Consider the following 17,625-nt stretch of genomic DNA (forward strand, 5'->3'; position numbering starts at 1 on the left):
CCAAACTTTATTAGATTGGGAATTTATAATTCCCATCGAGTCTGTATAGCAGATTAATTTTCGGTCTTGTTGTCATCCTGAAATCGGTGTGAACCGTCGGGTCTTCTAAATGTAGATCAATGACGAAGATTTGTAATGCAACTCTGTTGATTTGGAAGGCTAAGAACCGTCGGATCGAAAGGAGGATCAATGGTGGCAATTGTTAATAAATATCGCATTGCAACAGGTACATGGTGCTTTATCGGCAGAGGAATATTGAGTCATGCAATAGGAGTGGACCTAATAGGGAAATGAAGTGCAATTAGTGTTATTTGAAATCCGGAGGTTAAGCGCATATCGGAGGAGATGGGGAAACACATGTTAATGTGACCCGCGAAGGAGCGATTGCCTATTGCAATAAAGGTAGCATCAGGAAACATGCAAGGACCTTATAAAGGAGAAAATGTATGTTTTGTAGTTAAATTCCTTTGTAAATGGTTTAAAGGGATTAAAGCACCGATAGAAGGAATTGGGGGTTAAGTCCGAATTAACCAAAGGAAAATGTGGGGTTTGGTTATATATGCGGGAATAAGAATTAATGAAAGGTTATAAGGGTTGAATAAGTCCCGATAATAAATGAATGAAGGTTTAGAAGGGTTATAATGTCCCGATAGGAAGGTTTAAAAGAAAGGTTTTAATAAAGTCCTAAATGAAGGATAAGGGGTGATTAAAAGTCCCGATACATGCATATTGAATGAAGGGTTAGACTATGTTGGGTTTTAATAAACCATTCAACATAGGAATTGATGAAAGGGCCTTAACCTTAGTAAATGAGGATTTAACTTGGCAGAGAGTTAAAATTCCTGGGACAAATCAGATATGTGCATAATCCATGCATACTATGGGTAAAGCAGGGGCAACCTTGTGTCAACATTTCACATTAAAGGTTTTTGAATTATGATGTAGTTAAGACCAGAGCTTGGAACATTGCCTCTTTAATATGTTCAAAGGCATTAGTTGCTTTTAGAATCTAAAAAATGCATCTTTCTTCAACAATGTTGTTAGAGGTGTTTTTATGTTCCCATAACTCTTAACAAACTTGTGATAATACCCTGTCAACTAGAGAAATCCTCGAAGATTCTTTTGGGTTGTGGGGATTTTCCATTCCTTGATGGATTTTATTTTGTTAGGGTCTACCTTAACACATTCATGAGATACAATATGACCCAAATATTCCACCTCATGTACCCAAAAGAAACATTTGGAGGAGTTTTCATACAGTTCTTTTCTCCAATAGTTTAAGAACCATGTCACCATGTTGAGCATGATCTTTCCAAGACTTGTTGTAGATTAGTATATCATCAAAAAATACTAACACAAATTTTCTAAGAAAGTGTTTGAAAGTGGAATTCATCAAACCTTGAAATGTGGAAGGTGCATTAGTAAGGTCAAAAGGCATGACCAAAAATTAATAATTACCTTCATGAGTTTTGAATGTTATTTTGAATGTCTTCTATCTTCATTATAATTTGATGATATCTAGAACAAAGATCCAACTTGGTGAAGTAAATTTCTCCATGTAATTCATCCCATAATTCGTCAATGACGGGAATTGGAAATTTATCTTTAATAGTGATTTTATTGAGCTCTCTATAATTTGGCCACAGATGCCATGATCCATCATTATTTTGCACCAGTACTATTAGAAGAAGTTAAAGAACTTTGGCTAGGTTGAAGTATACATGCCTCTAGTATTTCTATAACCATAACTTCAATTTCACTCTTTTGGGCATAGGGATATTTGTAAGATATGATCTTTGGAGGAACACTTCCCAGAATAAAGTGAATAGAATTCAATCATGATCATGAATAGGTGGGAGATATTTCAGAGTCTCAAATACCTTGAAATGATTTTCCAGGATTGTTTGGAGATCTAGAGAAATGGATAATTTCGATGTTTGAACATTCAATGAGCATAATTGTGAAATTATGCCTCATTCTTCTTCTAAATATTTGTCTTTCTATTAGAGTTGATTATGTTCCCCTATTAAAATATGATACCCCTTAATTCAATTTCATTTCCTTCCTAGAAAAAATTTAAGAAAAATTCTTGAAAATTTAAAATATCTCATCACCAAATATTGTAAACATTGGACTCGTAATACAACATCATCACCACCCATTGGAATGGAAAGCATTGGAATATTCAATACTTGTTCCCCCATGGTTAGCTTGATATTATGGCATATCCCTGAGAAATTTATAGTTCTTCCATTTTCAACAATCACTTGACCATATGGTGCTGGATATAGAAATAAATTCATTTCCTTGGCTATCTTACAATGAATAAAATTATGAGTACTAGCCAAATCACTCAACTATATTACATTTTTCTTCATGATATATCCTTATATCTTGAGAGATTGAGGAGTAGTAAATTCCACCAATGCATTACAATATATTATCAGATTCATTTCTTATTTCTCTGGGGTTGGTTCCTAGTATATCCTCTTCTTTTGATGTTTCTCATTCCTTTTCTTCCTCCTCTTCGCAATCTATGTAAAATATTTTCTTCTCAACACGCTTATGACTGTTTGTGTATTTTCTATCACAATTGTAACAAATCCCTCTCTCTTTTTTCCTCTAGTTGTTGTAGTGTCAACCTTGTAGGTTGTGGGAAGCTAGAAGCGACAACATAACCATATTTATAGTTGTGAGTGGCAGAAGTATCTAGTTATTAGAGAATAAATGCATAAGAAATATGGACCCAATAGAAGAAATATCATTATAGGGAGCTAATAGAAGAAGTATCGTGATAGTGACCTAATAGAGAAGTATCTAGCTATTGGAGAAGAAATGTATAAGAAACCAAAATAATTTGATGTACAAAGTCATGATTTTAAGATTGTTATTCATATACACTATTTTGATGTGAAGCCTCTAAAATATGAATTACATAGAATATGTCTGAGTTGTTTGAATGTGTCAAGACCTAGTTTGAGCAAAATAACCTCTACAATTAAATATTGTACACTTTTGGGAGAACCTCTCCAACTAGTTGCCCCTTGGGAGGTAATAAGACCTTTGTGATAAAAAATGATAAAATCATACAACGAGATTTCTAGATTTGATAACAATAAACTTCACAAAAATAACCCATGATGTTTCTTTTCTCAAACATGGAAAATAAGTATATTCTAGTTTAAATTATTATTTTTTCTTATTATTACATATGGTTTCATACATTATGAAGTATTATCCAAAATTTTACCATGTTTTCTAATTTTGTGAAAGATTTATCAATAATTTACAATGTTTTATAAAATCATCAAGATTTAAAAAGATTGTATAATTCACTGAAGGAATTGCCAGAACACTATACATGCATATTATATTATTGATCAAATATCCTATACATTTTCGTATGTACCATCAAGATTCACCCATTTATTATACATATAAATTTAGGGGGGTTTCTTAAAATTCTACCTAGTCAAGACTAGAATAAAGACATGAAATAGGTAAGAATTCAACAACATTTTTGAGGAAAAATACAAGCTTGAGATACATATGCAGGAAATATAATAGAGAATCATATTGGAAGGAATAATAGAGGAGTTATCTTATAAGGAAGGGGATACATTGATAAAGCTAGAAGACAAAAGAAAGTAGGAAGAAATTCTTTGGAGGAAAAAAACCTCATATAAGTTGGCTATAAGAAGGGGAACAAAATATGATTTTTTTTCATAATTCAATGATAAAATACCAACATCAAAATCAAATATTGTCACTGATAGACAAAGAAGGAAATTGATTATTAGATCATGTAGAGTTGGGGCATCATCTGAATAGATTCTATGAAGCTCTCCTTGCAAAGCCTTCATCCCACTAAATGTGTGCTATTACAAAAATCATGGAAAACATCCCTACCCTATTAAGTTCATAAACAAATGAGGTATTGATGAGGGAAATCACTTTCTCAAAGGTAGAATCAGTTGTGAAATTGATGCCCATGAATAAGGCCTTGGATTGGGATGGTTTCACTACATACTTAATGTAGGCAGGATGGCCTTTCTTAGGCAAGGATATCCATGAGATTCTTGAAGAATCATTGATATATAGATCACTACACCTAGCCATAAATTCTACATTGATTACTCTAGCTCCTAAGACTAAGAATGTAGTGGAGGCAGAAAGCTTCCACCTGATTGCATTATGCAAGGTAATCTAGAAAATTCTTTTGAAGGTCATTTCCAATAAATTAAAGCCACTTCTACTCTCCCTAATAGCGCTAGAAAGACAGGGCATGTAGAGGGTTTTCAAATTCTATACAACGTAGTTGTAGCTCATGAAGATATCCACTCTCTTAGGAAAAGTAAAAAAGCATGGATGCTCATCAAGCTAGACCTATCCAAATATTTTGATAAACTGAGTTGAACTTATCTATTCTCTATCTTAAGAGCATTTTTTTTTATATTCAGGCTTCTATGATCCATAATGAATTAAGAAATTTCTTTCGGTATAAATCACATAAGAGAAATTTCCTCTAATTTCCACTCATCTATTTTCTTTTCTTCTCAATGGATCACCAAGTAACCCTTTTAAATCATCATGAGGTTTTAGGAAAGAAGACTCGTTTTCGCCATTTCTCTTCATCTTGGCAGTGGAAGGCCTCAGTTGCTCTTTGAAAGTTGTAGTAGCCTAAAGGAAAATGAATGAACTTCAAATTTATGGAGACAATATTCCTCTAACCCACCAGCAATTTTTGGATGACACTACACTTATTGGGGTTCCTACAAAGAGGAAAGAAAATTATCTTAAACAAATTGGAAATGTATTCATGGAAGGCTCAAGTATGGATATTAATTTCACCAAGTCACAAGTCTACTTCTTCAACACTAACATGGAAATGCAAGATCACTTAGCATGCCTAGTTGGCTTCCAAAGAAGTATGCTTCCTGCAAGGTACCTAGGTTCCCTCTTGGTCGTTAGGTGACTCAAATCTAGTCATTGGAAAGAGATAATATAATGAATCTCCTCGAAACTAGATAATTAGAATTTTAGATCACTAAATTTATCTTGACTATTATTATTTTTGAAATCAACACTGCAGGTGCTCCCAATGTATTAATTATCAGTTATGGTAGCTCCCAAAAATGTGCTAAAAAAATAGAGCATACAAAGATCTTTCTTATGGGGAGGAACAATGAAGGAGAGAAAATGATAACTTTTATCTTGGGATAAGATATGTCTGTCCAAAGGAGGAGACAACCTAGGGATGTGGGATCTCGCGGAAATTAGCAAAGTAAATGGGAGAAAATATTTGGTGGAGGTGATTATAATATGGATATGAATTATGGCATCAAGTTTGGAACTGTAAATACAACCCCCTTGCATCTCAACCAAATATGCTATAAGGCTAGGACTTCCCTATGTATTCATGCATTTCAAATCTATCCAAAGAAAACAAATTCTTACTTCAACAACACATTTTTTGGGAGATCAGAGATGGAAACTCAATGACATTATTGGAAGGATGCATGGGAACAACATCCAAGGTTGGACAACTTAGAGATAGAAGCTAATATCATTGATATTTTGATGAGTCATAACATGGCTTCGGTTAGGGACTACTGGAAAAACATATAACCTTGTGCACAATGGAAGGAGTGGGAAATAATAGTGGATTGGTCATTCCTTCAAGAACATGAAAGTTAGCCAAAACTGGGATTAGAGCTTCCAAACATAAAAATTCCAATTGTAGAGGGACTAGATAAGCTTAGATGGAGTTATAGGGAGAAAGGGGCCTTCTCCATAAATGAAGACTTCTCTCTCCTAATGGGTTATAATGATCTTCCCAAGCAAAAAAATATAGATCCAAATCTTGAATAACAATTGTTAACCAAAGGTGTCATCATTCTTATTTATTGTAGCAACAATGAGAGGTCTCAACTGGGATAGAATTTGTAGAAAAGGCTTTGAGGTACTATTAATTTTCCTTTTGTGTAAAGAGTAGTCATTTATGGAGCACATTCTAACTTCTTTTCCATCGATCAAGTCATTGTGAGATCATCTCACTTAGATTTTTGGACAAAATGACTCTAATCTTGATGACATCAAAGAAATAGTTTCCAACTAGGGTTCCCCACCCTTTAAGAACCCGATCATTAACAAAGCTTGGAGCTCGACCCCTAGGTTCATCATCTATTTAGCTTGGAAAGAACACAATTCTTGAATATTCCACAATTCAATTTCCTCTACTAAAGTAGTCTGCAAAAATGTACTTCGATGTCTAAGGGAATTTGTATTAATAAAGCATTGGTGAGCCCAAGATTTGGAGGTGGATTCTTTAGATAGATTAATCAATCTACCTTTGGGCCTCTCCCCTCTCCAACAATCCTCCCTTCCATGTCCCCCTTCTCTTCCTCAGATTACCTCTTCTCTCAATTGTTTGCACCCTCCCCCACTAGGATTTATCTGGCTTACCTTCGATGGGGCTTGAAAAGATAACTTGGGCATGGCCGGTCTTAGACGAGTCTTCATAGATAGCCTAGGTAATGTCAATTTTTTCCTATTATCAGGAAACATGCAGAACAATAGAAATAGCATAGCTAAATTTGCATCTTTGGAGTCATCTCTGCACATGGCAAATGACATACTTGGAAAACTGACATAGGGTACACCAATGGACAAGATATGAAAAAGATGGATACTAGAAAAATAGTTTTGCAAGATCGACATAGTTATATAATCTACTTTCATCATAATTCCTTAGCATGTGTGTCAAACAATTAATAAAATTATGGACATGCTAGTCAACATTTCATGTTGAAAGCCCTCTCTATATATTTCCACCCCCTAGCTAGATGGCTAGTGGGAGGAATGGATTCCACAAATCTAAGATTTGGTAAGTTGAGACAAGAACTCCCTAATGTGGGTGGGTGAGGAGGCTAATAAAATGATAAGTCGGATGGAGGTGGTATTGTCACCTCCCAATGTGTTAAACACATGAAATGGGGTAGCCACCTACCCTCCCATATCAAGGGTTCTCTATCATCATTGTTGTTGATGGGAAATAGATTCCATAGAGTTTTTTGGGAAGTTGGGTGAGGTTTCAATGTTATTATTTCTCATGTTCAGAGCACGAGAGGCTAGGGACATTTTGGGGGAGTTGGGATGATTATTCAGTGAGAAGCTGAGGGAGGGAAAAAGCACGCGGCAAATCCACTTAGTCATACATGATTATGAGTTCTAGGCTTGCTCACTTGAAAGATCATCTTAGTTGCAAAAAGCCACACAGTTCAACTAGCCCAAACACTAATATTGTTAATACCAAGGTATCTAATTCCTCAGGTTAATGTTGATTATCTACACTTTTGATTGTCCTAATTTTTCTATAGTTTATGAGAATATGCATATAAGGTGGTATATGATGGCAATCCAAATTTGCAAGAGAATGTATATGTTTCGGTCACATTTTTTTTTTAACTATTTATATCTATGGCATGCCTCTATGGAGAAGCCAAATAGTAGCCCATTTTGAAATCATCGCGAACGTACATCCCTGATTGCATTTTTATTTTATGTTAAGACAAAATGCAGTAGAGGATTTTCCAAAAGTCATGTTTCTTATATGATTAATGAAATATAAGAAGATAATACCAAAAACAAAAAACATGTTTGTGTGGAGCTTAGTCCCTATCAAGTCACTAGTTCACATAGGGATTGAGGGTGGGAGCCATGTGGATTGAGCCTCACACAATATTGGTAACAACATCGTGCAAGTAGACAAAGAGTTCTTCCATCCAACCTTGGGGTTGGTCTCGACCTAGGGTCACCCTAACTAGGAAAAAACAAATTCGAAAACAATTATTTCATCCCTTATTAAAAGTGGCTAGCCTAAGCTCACCCTAACGGAAACAAAAAAATAAAATAAAAATATCATATGAAAATTAAGATCACTGTTTGGTATTGGTAGAAGTCACAATATGTGTTATCGTGCAAAAAGCCTGAGTTGACAATTTGAAAGCTCAGACTTCTGTATACAATTCAATATCCCATGGATTTGTATTTGATAATCTTATTTTGACAATCAGATTGATTTGGAATCTTACATTCGTGAGAGCAGGCGTATATATCAAATTATGAAACTATAAAACATGTATTACTGTATTAAAACTATGGATCGATGACGCCATGGAATCGATTTGCTGACACGCTTCAAGGCATATCTAAAGCGAGTAGTGTGTTTATATTTGACCGGAATTTATGACAACATTAAAATATTATTCAAATTCAATAAAATCAATTAAAATGTGGATAGGATAAATGATTCGATTCATATTTTATGGGAGTTGGTATAGCAGAACCGTAGTTCTTCAATTTTTTCGCCGAAGTAATTAAAAATTTGTTGCGCTGATCACTGCACTGTCCGTCTCTGAAATTTGCATTGGGGGCCACGGGAATACCGATTGAGGTTTGGTTGTCAAACGTAATTTGTTGAGATTTCGTTTGTCAATCAAAATAATGGGGGTGACTACGTGTTTCCTGTTTTGCTAACAGATATGGACGGGCTGCCCGATGATGTTTTAGTGCGGCGCCTCTAGGATTACGTCACTTGTATATATATAGAAAAAAGTTTAATTTTTATGATACTCATAATAAAAAGCAATATATTTTTTTAATATTTAAGCAATATTCTTTTTCAATATTTAGTATTATAAAATTAATAAACATAAGTTAGTTGGTGGAGGGTATAGTTTTTATTAAGTGTTATTTCTAAAATTTATGGAGGGTAGAGGGTATGAGTCACTCGTACTATCCCATGAATAATTAAACTATCCCAGCAATGTCTACTTTAAAGTAACTCTTGAGGATAACATTGGTTGATATTTTTCATTTTTCCCTTTTAATATTGGACTCTTTTCATATATATAATTTTAAGTTATTTATTTTAAAATTAGTATAGATTTATTTTAATTATGGATTAGTAAATATGGAGAGAAATCAAATCACTTGAAGTGAAAATTTCTTATAAAGTATAAAATTTAAAAAGGTATATATATATGATTATGAGAGATTTATATTGATTTTCTCTCGACACACACTATGTGTAATTTTTCAATGTTTAAATTGCATTTTCGAATGCATAGATGGAGTCAATGCATTGCAATCGCATTAGGCACTTGGATTGTGTAGACTACACAGTTTAAATTTAAAATTTCAACAAATCTCTATTAAATTTCAAACAAATTCAACCAAAAATATATTTGAAAAAGAAAAAAAATGTAAAATAATAAAGCTACTTAAAATATTTTCACCATAACAATATTATATTATTTTTTGTTAATATATTTTGAAATAAATGTAAATATTATTCAACCCTGCATAATGAAATATTATACTTTTGACATACATTAAATATTTTTGTTATTAATAAAAGTTTTTGAATCACACATAGCAATTCTATATTAAAAATTAAATGAATTACACATCTTAAAAGAACTAAATTATTTTACTTCTAATTTTTTCTTACTTATTTTTTTGATAAGTAAGAGGCGAACCTTCTATTAATCAAAGTAAATTACATAATATACAGAGTGCCCCAGACAGTAGGGGCGGCAAGGAAGCATACAAGACCGGAACAACCAGGCCAAAGGAACCCCCAGAATGACTCAACAACAACAAAAAAGAGAGTCCATTGAGCAAACGGGTATGATACCCATGCACAATAGACCGACAACCCGAACCAATGGTCAGCGAGCAACTAGCTCGATTAATCCCCACCATTGAAGACAAGATTCCGATCCAACAGCAAGCACAGATATCGCATGGCCAGGATGCTTAGTGGTTAGCCACACGATGAGAGCAATTTCCTCTCTACCCTCTTTGCCACGTGTCACCCCCTGACTGGAATCGCTTGCATTAACAAAAAAACCAGAAACCAACATAGTGTTGTGCAAAAACCATTCAAGGAAGTGTGATCTGTTTTTGCGGAGCATTGGGCCCACAGAGGGTCCCACCATGGACCATCGGGTCCGGAACCTTTAACAACCCACATGACTAATCCCAACCGTAGAAAGAAGCGACCCAATCCAATGCCCCACGAAGATATCACGCTTTTGAGAAACACGGAGGTTAACCGCACAATGAGAGCGGTTTCCTCTCTCATCCTAACGCCACGTGTAACCCCCTGAATGGAATCGCGTGCTACTTCCACTAAACCAGATACCATTCGAAGCCCGCACGATAGACCACTTATGGTTTTGCATTCGTGGTATCGCCAAATGAAGACCATCCGTCCAATCCCACCGGCCTTTCTAAGCCTGGCCTTTCCAAGCCATCCTCCTGGAGTCACCAACAGAAACCCGCTGAGCCAACTGTACACCGGCAGTCCAATCTGTGTCATTGCCCGACTTGAAACCTTCATCCGTCATCCGAAAGCCATGTAAGTTGTGAAGAGTAACCATGATAAGAAAACAAAGATGAATTAGGTGATGTTATCCTCACCTCTATCCTCTGGATCAGCACTTTCCATCCATGAATCCCAATCTGCATTTGCTAGCGTGAAACAATCCTCCCGTAGCGTTCCAGCAGGAAGCAACTCTTATAGATGCCGAGAGTCCCTGTCTTTATTGGCCACACCTTCGTTGGCCAACCTATCTGCAAGCTTATTTTCTTTCCTCCTTACATGAACAAATCTTATTGTTTTAAGGATTTGTAAGTGTGAGTGGATACGGTGAAAAACCTGCAGCAGCTTCCATTGCTTTGACACTTTGTCTGGCGAGGTTCCATTTTGAATCTTCTTGGATGCTTTGATGACCAATTCTAAATCTGCTTCAATGATAACATTCTGTAAATTTGCCTCCACCAGGATCTCCAAACATTGATCTAAAGCCAAAAGTTCAGCCATGTTATTGGTACCCTTTTCCAGGTGGCCATGGAAAATGTATTTTGTGTGCCCCTCAGGATCCCTGATGGCACCCCCAAAGCCAGCTTCCCCGGGATTGCCCTTAGAAGCTCCATCAATATTTACTTTGAAGAAGCCCTATGGAGGGGGCTACTAACCCCTATCCCCAGAGTTTATTGCTCTCACTTCCTTCTTTATTCGTTGAGGGTTGATGGATTGAAGACCCAAATTAATAATAATGTGTTCCTCATGAGGCAGAGGAGGATTCGAGGGAGTTATTCTCAGAATGCTTCTAACTGTTTCCTTGAGGTGTTTTAAAATCTGATTGATTATAAGCAAGGGCTCTTTGGCTTTATTTTTTAAGATCTGCATATTGCATTCTTTCCTAATATTCCAGATGACAAAGCCGGGTACAAGCATTCAGGCTTTGTTGATGATCTCATTCTCTGAGAAGTTCTTCCTCCATTTTGTTAAAGTGTTGGATATGCTAAGCCTGTCCTGGTCGATCTGCCTGAAGCTTGAGGCCACCCAATCCCAAATTTTCATAGAAAGGGAGCAAAGATTTAGAAGGTGTTCAATCGTTTCCTCATGAGAGCCACAAAGGTGACATCTAGAGGGGCCAATGAAACCTTTCTTAAGAAGGTTTTCCCATGTTAGGATTTTCCTTTGATGAAATAGCCAAATAAATAGTTTTATTTTCTTCCAATGAGGAGTTTGCCACAACTCCTGCCAGACTTTATCAACATTTACAAATTTAAATCCTACGATTGCCTGTTTTGCCTCTTTGAGGTTATAGTTGCCTTCATTATTCTTTCCCCATCTTAATTGGTCAGCTGAGGAGGAAACCAGAATCCTTCTTTGCTCTAAGTCGATGGAAAGAACTTCTTCCATGGCCTTTAGAGGGCTCTCTTCATTGTAACTTAGGTCCTTCCATTTCCTCCATTTTTCCTTATCCCTCCCCAAATCCCAGAAATCTTTTACTAATAAAAGACCTTTTATGTCTGTGTCTCTCTTGAGGGCTGAAAATTCATTCCTGTTTAGGATTGCCAGCTTTCCTCCGAGAAACGAGCCCAATCCCCTGCTTGAATTTCCCAAAAACAGTGTTGCTGAACAATACCTTTGCTCTCCCACGCAAGGTTCTAAGGTTCCATAAGGTTTCTTACTTCTAAACATTGAAATATATATGTATTAGTTAACGTGAATATTCAAACTTTATATATATATAATTTTAATTACTTTATTTCCTACCATTGATATAAAATATAAATATTGAGATGTTTTATTTTTGGTTCTTATAGTGAAAGTGGAATATTTTTACCACATGTCTTTTTTATTGGGTTGTAATGTTATAAAAAATGAATCTACCTGGCATAATAAGAGTGAGATTATTAATGTTTTATAATATTTTTAATTAACTCTAACCAAATATGTATATTCACTTATATTTTGTTATAGCTGGCATTATTTTTTTATTTATAGAAAACATGTCAACTCCACTTTGAGCATGGAACAAAGCACATATCCTCTCATACTTTGAAAAATATTAAATGAAGGTCACAGTGCTAAACTATTATACTAAACAATGTAAATCCATTTTAAGTCCAAATAATTATGGTTTTGGACACATCAATAATGTTCAAATACAAAAGTTTCCCAATTTTCTTAAATTAGAAAAGGAAATAAATAACTAAAAAATAACATTGGAAGACTTTATTTGTCTCTCCACATTATAGATTTCAACCCAAGATGGATCACATTTGTGTGTGTGTGTGTGAGAGAGAGAGAGAGAGAGAAAGAGGGTGCCACCTATGGGAAGATCATTCTTTCATTCATCCATATTGATCCGAGAAAGAATTACATATCTTCTCATACTTAGCAACACACTATTAAAAATTTCTTTGTGTGTGTGTGTGTATATATATATATGTATAATTGATTACCCACATTAAAATATTTTTGTTATTTAAGGATCGATTTAACCACATGTTGAAAGTACTTATTTTCAAAGTAATAATGATTTTACTTTCAATTACTTTATCTCTAAAAAGTTAATATCATTTTTTTTGAAATATTTTATCTGTGGATGATAATGACATTTAAATGCCATGTGCTAACTTTAAGCATCAAAGTAATCACATATCTCCTATCCGCTGGAATTAAAATCTAAGGGGCATGTTTGGTCCATTGTCATAAGGTTGCAAGTGTAGGCACCTTGACCCATATGATGTGTCACCTCTTGTTAAGTTATAATTTATTGGTATATATCTTGCTAATTCATAAGTTATTGGTATATGTGGTTTGTGGGATGTTGTATGTACTTTTGGTGTTATAGTGGAACCCAAAAGATTTGTTCTTAGGCCTCACCCAAATTACTCCAATGTATCACCAATTCACCATGGTTTATTAAAAAATATATATATTTATATACATTATGTGTGTATGTTTGGATGTCAAAATATTTTGTTTATGAACCACATCACAAGAATTTTCTTAAATGATACATGTAAAATTCAAATTATACATTGAAGGGAATTTCCTAAGTAGAAAGTACATACCAAGAGAATAGTTTTTTATTTTTTTTTTACTTTCTATTATCACTAATATCTAATTTGCCAAGTCTGTTTATCTCAAGTGGTTAGGAGGAATGAATCCTTCACACCAAAGTTCAAATCCTACAAATGGCATGACAAGTTTTGTTGTAATGACTTCATGAATTTGAATAGAATTTGAATAGTTCCTCCACGGATAAAACATCTATATTGCTTATATGGAATATAATGATATTTCTCATAGAAAAAAGAAATTAATGTAATTTTAAGGCCACTACTAAATTGATGTATTAACTACTAAAAATTGGTGTATGAAGTGTCTGATGTTGGTAGCTAGAGTATTGGGGGCACAGTTTGTTCTCCCATCCACCCAAGTTCAAATCCAAGGGACATGATTGGCTCATTGTGGCAATTTCTGAAGAGTAGGCACTCCCACCCATGTGATGTCTCAACTCTTGCTAAGTCATAACTTATTGATGTATCTAGTTTGTGGGCTATTTCATATAGTTTTGGTGTTATTGTGGTAGGTGTAAGAATGGATCCCTGATGCAACCTTATGGCTACACAACTAGTATACCTTATTGGGATTTAAATCCCCCTTAATGGCCAATAAATTTTATATCTCTGTCATTCTTTGTCGGCACAGGTTCGGACTTCAAGAAAGGCTTGAGTTTATCCACAAGGAAGTCCTCTCCAAAAGCCTTGATGTTATCCGTATTTATTTCAACTTCAAAAAGATATTTGATGGGCTCTCCAGATAAAACACATGCGATTACCTTTGGTTCATCTCCACTTAAGCCAAAGTATTCCATAATTGGTTTCCCAACATCAGCATTGTCAGAATCAACATGCAGAAAAAGGATCTTTCCCTTAAATTCTTTTGCATCTTCTTGAAATTATGGAATGACCTTTTCATAATCCTTGGCAATTTCAAAGAGTAGGATTTGGTTCTTTATAGAACTGTCAAATATCGTATTAGCACCTTCCCTGGTGAAAGTTGTCACTAATGGGAGCTTATTTGCAAAGACGAACTCAGTTACGATAGCTTTCTCGAATTTTCCATCAAAATGGGATATTTTTTTAGGTTCCTTCTTCAATAGTACCAATGCTGGCCTCTTTGTCTTTGTGTTAATGCCAAGAACGCAGGCTACACATTCACTAACTGTTTGACAAAAGAACACGTCATCTTCTTGCTTGGATGTTGCTTCAACTTCTTATTTTCAGTGCCCTCTAATGAGTCAAACAAAACAATAGCAGCTATGGTTCTTGAGTCCAATAGAGTTTCAGTATCCTCAATTGTGATGAGATCAGATACCTCAGGTCTAGTTTTGTTTTTCCGCCTTTCAGGCAGGGTCTCCATATCTCTGAGCGGATCCCTAATCAACAGAAGTATTGGTTCATTTACACCCAGATGGCGATTTTTGTGAACTCAAAGTTAGCAAACACCACGCAGAGACTTCCCATGGCAGTTCCAGTGACATTAGCAATTTATTATTTCTGACTCTAGATTTAACCTATGACAGGTTCCTCTGATATAACATACAAAACTTGATTCATATCAATCATAGCGATTTCTATGCCAGAAAGGTATTCAAACCCTTCTACAGGAACCTCGTAATTCCTCTGCCATTAAATACTAGGAGAAACCCATTTAGTGATCATAATTCATGCATTCAAACTTTGTCATTTTATATTACAAGAATTGCATGCGAATTCCCAAGCAACATTTCATATATTCATTAATCATTCATAGACCATCACAGAAATCACACAGAGATTTCTGAGCAGACACTTACACACTTGTACAATTGACCATGGGGAGATCAAGTCACAAAAGCACAGAACTATTACAGATTTAATATGCAGAATCTTTATTAACATATTACTGTTACCTCAATGGCTTGATCATATAAGAGTGGGTATGCTCTGCCCTGGCCCTCTCTATCTGTCAAACCTCCCCTCATTCGATCTATCCGCCCCCTCTTCTGTTACATTCTTCGAATATATCTTCTATACCTAGCATTCTGAACTGATTATGAATCAGTTCCACCTTTTCCTCAACTAGATATTGATATCCCCAATGACCCACAAACCTCTAACTAACACCTAAATTAGGATTTATTATCCCTACAAAATCTCACCAGACTAGATCTAATCAAGTTCTCAAACATTCGAGAACACTTACAATTAAAACCTATTAATAACTTATAAAAATACATTTAATTGACCCTAGGAAACCAACTTCCTAGTAATACCAGCAACCCCCTAAGCTAACATAGATATAATTTGGTACTTGAGCCAATTCTCCTGCATCAATCCCTGACCATGCCCAGATTACTTCAATGTGTTATTGATTCACCATGGTTAAAAGATAAAATGGTTAATGAGACCCCCTTTTCTATGGAACAAGGGACCTTCCTCCGCACAAGGTTTTGACTACTAATGTATATAGAGGTGTACATACTCTACCCCTTTAAATAGGGATTTGATGGCTAATGCCTATAGAGGTATGCAAAACACACCCCTTTTCTATATGAATATGTGACATTTTAGAAGGAAACACATATTCTTATGTATCATTTATGGTCCACCTTGAAATTAATTTTTTGTAATTAATATTCTTTTTAAAGGCCACATATTAATTTAATATTAAACATGGAAGAAATTACACATCTCGCTTATATTGAGAAATACACGATTAAAATGTTTTAATTATAATTATTTTTTTTCAATTCCTTTACAATAAAGAAAAACAAAGAGAGTGACATTGAATATTTTAGGTTAATATGGATACTAAAATATTTTATTAACAAATTGCATTGAAACAGTTTTTTTTATTCTTTTAATGTCTTGTAGATTGTTGTAAAAGAATGCATTTTTTTATTTGAAAAATAATATACAAGTCAAAAAATGCACATCTATGATGTTTTATTTGACCTTTGGATTAACATTTATACCTTGCTAGGCTCAAGGTCATTATTATAAATTACATGTAAATAAAACTATGTATAATTTCATTATTAAATATAATTATTTTTTTCCTTTCTTGAAGAAAAAAATATTATTTATATTTCTTTTTAATTCCAATGGCAACTCTATATTTAAAATTGAAGAAATTGCATATCTCTCTCATACAAGTTTTTTTTTTAAGTTTCAGTGCAATGTTTTTTTTGTAAGTTTCAATATTTTATTTTCACAATAAAATAATTTTATAGTATTAGTTTTTTTTAGATATGTGCTAATTTTATATTAAATATTTATTACACATTTCCCTCAAATTTGAAAGTATAAAACACCTATGCATGGAATTTTTCATTATTTTTAACTTTCTATTCATTTATTTTTCTCCATATATAAAAGGTTGATATAAAATTACTTGACTTAAGGTAGAAATATAAATATTTAAGTTATCATTGATGTTGATAGCTTTCACTTAGTTCTAGCTTGAGTAGTTATGAATTGTTTTCCTTCCCACCCAAATTCAATTCTATCTTATATAGTTGTAATGGCTTCAAACCTTGTTGTATTCATCTTATAAATGATTCCATTGTAATCTCAAGTCAAACCCCATATTATTTTGTTCTAACCTTTTTAAAATATGTTACTACTCATGCTAAAAGTATAACATGAGGTTTGAATTTCCATATTTAGGCAATAATTTATTTAGTTTTAAATATTTGATCTCAACTTAAATTACACATAATTACATCTAGTTTTAATCAAGAAAAAGGAGTAAGGAGTGTTCTATTTAATATGAAAATGATAGAATATGAATGCTTTTGGGATTTTCTCAATTTTTTTTAAGCCTTTAGAATGTTATATAAACTTAAAGTATGCAATTTCAATTAATACTCGTTCTGTAATAAAAGTGTTGAAAAGAAAGACTTTCTTATTTTAATAATAGTGTTCAAAATTTCTACATTTATTTTCAAAATCAGAATAAGCTCTCTAGCACCATAGTTATTTTCTAAAAATTAGAAATTATAGTACCAATAATAATACATATTTTCAAAAGCATTACTACTATTTAAAAAAAAAAAAAATAGAAATAAAATATATCTATAGATTCTAATTAAATCATAATTTTTGTTTTATAATTGATAATTTTTTTTAAATCGGTCAAAAACAAAATCAGAATAAGCTCTCTAGCACCATAGTCATTTTCTAAAAATTATAATACCACTAATA

Source organism: Pinus tabuliformis, chromosome 6 (genome assembly GCF_031772625.1).
Source record: "Pinus tabuliformis cultivar Carrire ecotype Pingquan chromosome 6, CPIR1, whole genome shotgun sequence".
Taxonomy (NCBI): Eukaryota; Viridiplantae; Streptophyta; class Pinopsida; order Pinales; family Pinaceae; genus Pinus; species Pinus tabuliformis.